Consider the following 10,428-nt stretch of genomic DNA (forward strand, 5'->3'; position numbering starts at 1 on the left):
CCTCCCCCGCTAAGTTCGACTAAGCCGCGTTTCCTTTTTCATCAAGACATTTGGAACGGAACCGGTCTTTCCGCATGTCTAACACTCTCCGCGGCTAGCGCTAAATCTGCTGCCACGCCAATTTCCTCTCTGTTCTTTCTTTTCTTTTTCCTTTTGTACTTTACTCTCTTCCGTCTCCCCCTTTTCGTTATTGAAATTGTTGTTCTGTCCTCCCTTCGGAAAATTTTTATTAAATCGTTTTTTTTTCGCGAGCTTAGCCCTCCCCTTAGATAATTCTTAATGCTTTTGCTCGCTCGACTGCCCGATTCAAAGAGGTTATCCCCTCTATCTGTAATGTCTGTCAGATAAAATGATCCGATATAGCCGTCACGAATTGTGAGCAAGCAATTTTGTTTCGAATTTCATAGGGGCACTCGGGGTACGCAAGGCGTGACGAACGTTTGATGTCTAAGCCAAGAGTGGCTAAATCCTTTCCAAATTTTGGCCTCCCCAAAACGTAATTCGAGCTTCGCTTTAAGCTTCGCAAAATTTAATCGATCGACATCCTGCACCGATTCCAATACCCGCGCACGCGCCTTGCCCCCCAAACTGGAGGCTAACGCGACGGTTTTCGTCGCGTCGTCCCAACAATTCGCTCGCGCAATCAAGTTAAGCTGCGAGAAGTATTCATGAAATGGGACCGTCCCGCCATATGTATCGGGCTTGAGCTTGTAACCAAGCCCGACACTCGCGCTCGCAGTACCGTCTCTCGCGAATGCGACACTCTCCCCCGCGTGTGCGGTACGCTCCCCTATGTTGTTTATCAACGCGTCACGGCCCCCCGTGTACACGTCGCCCGCGTTCGTGCCCCTCTCGTTCGCGCACACAACAACGGCGTTCACAACCGTGTTCCTCTCACCCGCGTGCGCGACATTTTCCCCCGCGGCACTCACGGTTGTGCTCCTCGTGCTCGTCGCGGATCTCGTAGATCTCGCGAGTGTGTCTCTTTCGGTCGTATGCGCGATTTCGCCCGCACCGCTCACGCCCGCGACTTCCTCGCGCGAGACCCGTGCCCTTATGTCACACGCGGTCCGCGTTTCCGTATCCCCGGACGCTCTAATATTAAGAGGACTTAGCTCTGTGTCGCCGGTGATTGTTTCTTGGAGTCGGCGGAGTTCCTCCTCTTGGCAGCGGAACGTCTCCACGTATTCACGTTCCCTCCGAGCGTGTTTCTCGCGCATCTCGCGGATCTCCCTTATCACCGCCTGAAGAGTGACTATTTCGGTCGTCATCTCCGCAGCGTCCGACTGTGGAGTCGCTAGCCTGAGCCGTTTCCTTGCGGCCATAGGAAAATTCCTGGTCGTGGTATCGTCGCTCGTCGTATCGTCGCTCGTCGATCCTCGCTCGTCCGTTCTTTGCTCGTCCGATCCCGGACGAGCCCCCAAAATGTTACGCCTGTCGCGCGTCCGCAACACTTGCACTCGCACTCTCTCACGCGCGACGCGTATCCCGGCACACACTCCAAAGAAATCGTCACAGTTTATAGAAATAAAGGAACTCGTTTATTAATGAACTCGATACACAGGAGCTCGGGCAAACACGTCCGAGCGTGACGGAATCCCAGAGCATAATCTGACAGACGTTATCAGTAAACAAGCGTCGCTAAGGACGATTCGCGACTTCTCTCTACGGGGCGACTCGTATGAGCGCACGGCACGGTCGTACAGCACGGGCGTAACAATATCAACAGGATATGGAAGGGGGAAGAATGGCCAGAAATATGGAAGGAAGAAATAATCGCGCCAATTATAAAGAAAGGGGAAGGTAAAAGGGCGGAGGAGTATAGAGGGGTGACAATAATGTCGTCTTTATATAAGGTGTATATGGCTATTTTGGCAGAGAGGATGAGAGAGGATATAGAGAGAAAAATAATAGTGCCACAAAATCAAACAGGCTTCAAAAGGGGGATGGGAACTATAGACAATATATATGTGTTGAATTACTTGATGAACCAAAGATTAGAAAATAAGGGGAGAAAACTGATAGCATGCTTTGTAGACCTGAAGGCGGCATTTGACTCGGTGGATAGAGGAGTACTGATAAAATCAATGAGAGAAAGGGGAATAAAGGAAGGGCTGGTGAGGAGAACGGAGGAGATTCTAAGGGAGACGAGAAGCAGGGTAAGGGTAGGAGATGGATGGCGGGAAGAGTTCTGGACGGGAAGGGGTGTAAGGCAGGGGTGCCCATTGAGCCCGTTATTGTTCAACGTGTTATTGGCGGATATGGAACAGGAAATGGGTAGAGTTAAATGGGAAGGCATAATGTTAGGAGGCAAGAGGGTGTATACCTTGGCGTATGCAGACGACGTAGTGTTAATGGCGGAGGATGAGGATCAAATGAGGAGTATGTTGGAAAGATTGGAAGGATACCTAAGCAGGAAAAGATTGGAACTGAATGTGGGGAAAACAAAAATAATGAGATTTAGGAAAAGGAGAGAGAGAGACAGTAAAAGAAGGTTGAGATGGGAAGGAAAAGAAATAAGAGAGGTGAAGGAATTTCGATACTTTGGGTACATGTTTCAAAGGAATGGAGGGCAGAAAGCGCAAGTAAGGGAAAGGATCAAGAAGGCGGCGGCAGTGATGAGGAAGGTCTGGGGGATAGGAAAGAAGAGATTTGGGAGAGACTGGGGAAAAAGGTTGTGGCTGTTTGATAGGCTGGTGTGGACGGTCCTGGGATATGGAGCATAAATATGAGGATGGAAAGAAAGGGAAGGAATGGAAAGGTTAGAAGAGAGGTATATCAGATGGGTTTTGGGAGTAGATGGAAGAACACCGTGGTATCTTGTCAGGAAGGAGATGCAAAGGGAGAAACTAAGAGGAAGGGCAAGGATGAGGGCATGAAAAATCGAGAAAAAGTTAGAGGAGGGTAGAGGAAGTGAACTGGCGAGGATATGTTGGGAGGAGTGAAAAGGAAGGAAGAAAGAAGGGAAAACAGGTTCGAGCTGGGAGAAGGAAAGAGGGAAGTTCTATGAAGACAGAGGAGTAGAGTTAAAAGAGCTGGAAAGCCTGAGAGAAAATGGTGACGAATGGTATAACAAACTGTTTGGTGGGGATAGAGAAATGCAAAGGAGAGAGAGAGATGGGTGAGGATCGAGGAATCAGACTATAATAAATGGTACAAGTTAATAAAAGGAGAAAGAATACCGGAATATTTGAAGAAGAGGTGGAGAGAAAGTAGATGGAGCAGGGTGGCGAGATTTAGACTAGGGAGTGAGATGAGGGAGAGCAGATTCTGGGAAACGGAAGAGAAGAAGAAATGTAGGCTATGTGATCATAAGGAGAAGACGTGGGAGCATGTGTGGGAAGAATGTAGGAGATGGGAAGCAGAAAATGGTAGTTGGCAGGGAGCGGAGGGATGGGTGCTAGATGAGGAAGGGAGAGGAGAGGAATGGTTGTTAGAGCTAGAAGGGGAAAGAGGGGGACAAAAAGGAGAGGCGGAGGAATTAAAGGAGGGAAGAGGGGAATAGTGACAGGTGGGGGGTGAGGAGGAGGAAGAGAGAGGAGGAGGAGGAAAGTAGAAATGGAATTAAGAAGTATTGATCATTTAACTTGTTACAGATAACCCAGGATGGAATACGAGGGAAGAGCGATAGCGGAGGCGGTGGGAAGGATAGTGGAGAAGAAATTAAGGAAGATGGCAAAGGAGAAGAAAGAGGGTGACAAAAGGAACGAGGAAAGGCTAGAGGAGCTAGAGGAGAAAGTAAAAAAGATGTCGAAGGAGAAGGAAGAGGCTGATAAAAGGAAGGAGGAGAGGATGGGGGAGCTTGAGGAAAAAATAAGAAGATTGAAGAGAAAGGTAGAAAGACTGGAGCTAAATGGAGGCAAAAGGAAGGAGGACGATGAGGAGAGTGGGGCTGGAAAGAAGAAATGGTGGGCGGGGTCAGGGGAAAAGAACGAAGACGAGCAAAAGAAAAGGAACGTAATTTTAAGGGTAGAGAAGAAGAAATAGGGAGGCAAGGAGTCGAATTGGGAGAAGGTGAAGAAGTTGTTTGCGGAGGGACTTAAGGTAAAAGTGACGGTGAGAGAGGTGATCGTGGTGGGACAGAGGGGAATGTGGTTAACCATACTGGTGAAGTTGGGAGACAAAGAGGAGAAGTGACGGGTGCTGGAAGCAAGAAGAAAGGCAGGGAATAGAATAGGGGTGAAAATACACGAAGACAAATCGGTGGAAAGAAGAGATAAGGAGAGAAAAGAGAGAGAGGAGAAAATAGAGGGGAGGATACGAAGGAGTACAGGAAGATCGGAGAATAAGGAGATATCGAAGGAGATGGAGGATAAGCTGCTCGTCGAGGGAGAATCTGAAGAGGAGAAGGAAGAAGGAGGAAAGAAGGACTGGGCCAAATAGGAAGAGAAAAGATAAGAGGGGCTGAAGACCGAGGGCATATACGAAGCAGAAACGGAGGAAGAAGAAGTGGAAGACGACCAAAGAGAGGAAGAAGAAAAGGAGGACGACCAAGGGGAGCAGATCTTGTGTTTATGAATATTTTGTGTTAACATGGAAAGTTAGATAATTATTTGTAAGAGGTTTGGGTACGTTCCTCATAAATAAGAAGAAAAACGCCTTGTAAAACCCTACGGGGATATGCAATAAATATAATACAATACAATACAGTAAATATAAATAGAACAATGGAAGAATATAATCATATTACGAATAGTTCTTTCTATGATTTAAAATAAATGTCTGCGAGTAATGTTATGCTTGTTCAACGCACTAAATTCTCGCAGCTTCACTCTTCAAAATAATGAGATGTCTATAATAAATTATTTCTCTTTGTATGTAAATTCCTGAAGTTGTACAAATATCTAACTTATATTCTAGAAGCAATTAGTTCATATAAAAGGACCATTCGAATGAGATAAATGCAGACATAAATAAATGAGCAAAATATCATAAAACACATTAATAGTATATTAAGCGATGAATTAATACGTCACGTATGGATCGTTGGAGCAAATCATTCTTTTGAGAAAGTAATGAATTAACTTAAATTGTTCAATTCAATTAAATGATACTTACTTAGAATTCGCAAAGTAATTTGAACGAATAACAAGATGGAAATATCTTATCTTTATGCTAATAATTAATGAATATTATATCAGATATCGAGTGACGCATTATTCCATTAATTCCATTAATCATGTTCATTAACAAAAAGTAGCTCAGTTTTTATACCGCAAGATAAAGTGAGAAAATAAACGAATGTGACAATTAATCTTTCCTTTCGAAATAACTAGGCAACTAGAGTGATTCTACTTATGATAATCCTTTTATCGAATGTAACGCAGTACTTATCGATATTTTATTACGAAATTTTACTCACAAATATTTCTAGTAATATAAAGATTTCTTTCAACTAATTTCAGAATGACAAATATACAACTACAACCACTACAGATGGCAGCGAATACACATTCTATCCTTGTTATCTCTATTCCATTTTAAACATATACAATCAAAAATAATGTAAAACACATACACAGAATATTTACAATAATAATAATTGTATCCTGCTATTGGAATCGAAGGTTAAACCTTCGATTCCATTGTCGAGCTCTCTGTGCAGCGGCGGTGCTTGCCAGCCAATGGAGAGGTCCGCAACACATCAGCTGGGAATTCAGGCGTGGGCCCATGGCCGGATTAAGGAGGGGGGGCTAGAAGGGCTACAGCCCCGGGCCCCGTAGTTCTAGAGGTCTCCGCGCCGTAAAGAAATATGTTATATATATTGAATGCAGTTCAATTTTTTCGTCTTTTAAAAATAAGTTCTTATTTAATGTGAAATTTAATAATATTTAAAATTTTGACAAAAATGCAAAATATTGTAGGACCCTTTATCGACAGAGTGTGACGTCACGTTAGATATCTTTATGCTAACTATGATTGTTTTCTTTAAATTTCTTCGCGTTCTTTCTCAGCCTTTTTTTTGGTGGTACCGCTCGCAACAATTTATTTAAGTCTAAGTTCACTTAAGTTGTATAGATTTATGATATAGTCTAAGTTTAGAGTGTATAATTATTTGATACGGAAACTATAAATTGGCAATATTAGCATTAAGAGCGGATCCTAGCGGCTACAACATTAAGTCGTAAAAATCATAAAAACCATGGTTTAATATTAACTTAATGTTATAAAGTCTGCGCAGGCCCACAGTCGCTGCGACACTATGTCGCCGACACACTGTTAATAACAACGCCAATACTAGTTTAGAATATAAAGTGATTATTCAGTAAGCATAAAATCAACGGAAACTTAAGTGAACTGAAATAAAATGTTGTCTAAAAAACATAAAAGTGGTGCCGTCAAAAGAAAGACTGCAAAAGAACGCAAAGAATTTGATAGAAAATTACCGAAGTTAACCTCATTTCTTCTCGGACAAATTGAAACAAAAATTACTAATGTTGCCGACTCTTAAAATTTGGGAGTTTCAATGAATCCATTATTTAATACTTGTAGAATTGAAAATACAAGCAACGATAACATTTCAGGTATTTTTTTCCAATGTCACAATTGAGATTAGTGTACTGAACGTGCTAATAATTTTTTCATATTTTTTAAATTCTAAAAGTATATTTGAAAACTAATGAATTATTGAAATGATTCGCAAGTTAGAAAACTTGTGAAACAGTGGGCATGTTTGGGCATGCGACATTGACATGACGAATGGTACTTGTTTATTATACATATTTCGACAAGTTTTCTAACCTTATGACGACAACGACGATGTCCGCCCGATCTAGCCAGCCGGGCCGGAGCGCGAAGTCGCTTTTTTTTAATACCTACTTCTAGATACCTCAAAAATCGCGATAAGGCTCTCAGAGACCCAGATGGTAGCTCGACCAAATAATTTCTCAAAATATTGGGCGCCAGGTACGATTTCTCGCACCACGATACTCTAAATCTCCGTACGCAAAGTCTCTCAGGCGTGAGTCTAATCGAGGGATCGTAGTTGGAGGCAGAGAGGGAGCGTAACGCAATTAACAAATTTTTAGGGAATTACGTTCTTGCGATAACAAAACAATTCAGCAATTATTTGCGAAGGAACGCGGTTTCCTTTAATTGTTATTAATTTTTATTAATTGTTTATTTGGTGGCGACCGATAGCAAAAAACGATTCTTTCCAAATTTTTAGAGGATCACATTCTTGCGATAACAATACAATTTAGCAAGTATTTGCGAGGGGACGCGGTTTCATTTAATTGTTATTAATTTTTACTAATTGTTTATTTGGTGGCAACCGATAGCAAAGAACGATTCTCTCCAAATTTTTAGGGGATCACGTTCTTGCGATAACAAAACGATTTAGCAAGTATTTGCGAAGGGACGCGGTTTTTTTAATTGTTAATAATTTTTTATTAATAATTTATACAGCAGCGACCGATCGCAAAAAACGATTCTCTTCAAATTTTTAGGGGATCAAGTTTTTGCGATAACAAAACAATTTAGCAAGTATTTGCGAGGGGACGCGGTTTTTTTTAATTGTTATTAATATTTTATTAATAGTTTATTCGGTGGCGACCAATAGCGAAGAACAATTCTCTCCAAATTTTTAGGGGATCACTGTAAGTAGTAGATAAGCTAGGCCGAATCTAGATCACATATCGAGGGCGAGGGGCGGTGAGGGGGCGGGGGGGAACCGCGGGCGAGGGGGGGAACCGCGGGCGGGGGGAACCGTGGGCAAGGGGGGGAACCGCGGGGAGGGGGAGGGAGAAAACGCGTTTTTCGGGCGCCGCAGGGAAAGGGAGGGGGGGAACCGCGTTTTTCGAGCGCCGTATTTTCTGGCGCCGCGGGGCGAAGGGGTCCGCGTTTCGCCGCGCCGCGGAGCGTTCGCGTTTTCGCCGCGGAGCGGGGCGAGGGGTCCGCGTTTCTTTGCGCCGCGGAGCGTTCGCGTTTTCGCCGCGCCGCGGAGTCCGCGTGACGTCACACGGCACGCTCCCGCTCGCGTTATCTCTCCATCGTAGATGTTTCTCCCCCGGCCCCCGGTTGCGCGCGTTTTCTCGTTCGCGCGATCTCTCTCTCCCGTTCGCGCGTTTTCGCTTACGATTGAGTATCCTTTCTTCGCCAACAATATTTAATCGTTTAGACCTTAATATTTAATTTATAATTATACATTTAAGTAAACAATAAACGAAGACAGCTTAACAAAAGAGAACGGTAAATGAAAAAGAAATTATTTTTAACCATATTATATGCATTTATTTATCATGTAGCGCATTATACACAATAGTATCCAAAGCGTAGGCTAATAATTCGCAATCAATAATCGAATTTTTATCGTAAAATTCACGCAAGATTGTAACTGCGTTACATTTATTGGTAATACAATTTTGACGTAAAGTTGTTACAAACTGTTTGAATTTTTCACTTACGCCGTGAACATTTTGACATAGTTGAAAATACACGTTCTCAACGCAATGTTTTAGTTCGAACAGAAAGAGTACAGTTGACGGTTTCATGTACATACAAGCTGGTGCCGCACGACGTCAATTTTACAATATCTGCGTCACGTATTTTAACAAGCTCCAGATCGCGAAACGTTAGCGATGATTGTGCCGATGACTGCACGAGTCGCTGTATATCTGCATGTTTTTCGATGAATGTCACCCACGTTGCATGTGGCAGAATTATCCGATTGCCTCGGTTATCGCCAATAAGTATATCCACAAAGGACATAGGTCCCGCGCTGATTCCAACATCCAAAAATTTATACGCTGTTGACGTCAAGGCAAATCTTCCTCCCAAAATACGCGGCGTGTAGCGGGGTTTATCAAAACTAAAAAATACAATAATATGTTCATAAAAGTTTTTTTTTTGCACAAGTATATATGAAAATTAGCAGTACTTACTCATTGTGCTCTTTCTCACACGTTTCGTCTTGAATCGGAACGTAGTAGTTCGCACCGTGAGTGTTCATCGTATCTGGAGGCTGTTTATTGCAACTTACTTGAAACGTATCGAACTCTCGACTGCGCTCTAGAATCCTCGTAGACCATTTATACATACCCAAAACTGCAAATCTTGCAAAAATAGCGCCAATGTACGGCTGCTGCATGGTGACCACCACCACAATTTACATATACGTTAAATGTGATATCTTTGTCAATAACATTCGTGATGAGATCACCTCATCGGGCATCAAATATGATTTCTTTTCAAGAGCATACGTGTCTCACTATGATTTTATCGAACACATGCAAAACTGCAAATAATGCAATTTCGGATAAGTCAACGGAGCGTTATTGTTTTTAAGAACATGTCGCGACGTGTCTCGTGATGATTTCATCAAACACGTGCAAAACTGCAAAATTTGCAATTTCGCATAATTCAATAAAGCGTTATTGTTTTGAAGAACATGTCGCGACATGTCTCGCGATGATTTCATCAAACACGTGCAAAACTGCAAATTTTGCAAATAGCGCCGATGTACGGCTGCTGAGATGAAATTAGATACGATAAGCAAACGATGCATCATTAGTAGAATATAAAATAACGAATCTGGAGGATACGCTCAATAGTCGAGAACTGGAAGTCGCGAGTGCAACAAATGGCGTTAGCAAGAGGATCGTGCAATAACATGGAGCAAGAGTTGTTGAACCAATCCACCCTGTTAAATTTGAGGGAAGACTTTGCCGCGTGGGAGCAACGATGTGACGAGTTTATCGAATCATTGGAAGAATAAAGCCGAATTAAGCGGCCACGATTATCAATCGATCAGTCATCGATCGGCCTCAAACAGTCATTAGTCGCATGTATCGCAAGACTCGATGGTTTGAAAGACTTGGTACGTCAACGTTTCGTACATGTGGGTGCGGGATACAGTGCGAATGAAACAGGACTCAGATGGCGCGAGATAGATCCAGCTTTTGAAAGCCGTATATTGACTGGTGCGGTGATAAATTCCAAACACATCGACCCTCGTCAATTTTTTATAAATGCGGGAGAAATTGTACTCAGTCATGTGCGGAACGTCATGCAACGATATGACAATGTAAAAATTAACACAGTGTTTAATGGTGAATTTGTTGCGGGTGACAAACGCGCGAATAAAAGTATCGCAACGAGAAACTATGAACTCTTTCGCGAGTCCGATCTGCATGAGTGGTACAAGAGACACGTCATCGAGCCTACTTTAGCAAAGCTGGAGGAATTCCAGGAACGTGATAGCGGATGGGCGTTGTCGCGTATACTCAATTTAATGGTAAACGTGAACAAATATAATCCATTGCACGCGTGGTGTTTTGTGGAAATACCGCAAGAAATTAAAAAGAAGAAGGCAGTGATAAACGTGCAATCAATGGACAATGCATGTTTCGCATGGTCAGTGGTGGCTGCTCTATATCCAGCCAAGAGACATGCAGAACGGGAATCGTCGTATCCACATTACACGTCGGT

General features: G+C 43.0%; 1 pseudogene; it reads right to left on the reverse strand.

Annotated features, from left to right (window-relative positions):
- Window positions 1-8,208: 8,208 nt before the first annotated feature.
- LOC143894268 (uncharacterized) lies at window positions 8,209-9,088 on the reverse strand (annotated as a pseudogene).
- Between the last annotated feature and the right edge of the window lie 1,340 nt (window positions 9,089-10,428).

Source organism: Temnothorax americanus, unplaced genomic scaffold, assembly GCF_048541705.1.
Source record: "Temnothorax americanus isolate GAGA-0224 unplaced genomic scaffold, ASM4854170v1 Scaffold134, whole genome shotgun sequence".
Taxonomy (NCBI): Eukaryota; Metazoa; Arthropoda; class Insecta; order Hymenoptera; family Formicidae; genus Temnothorax; species Temnothorax americanus.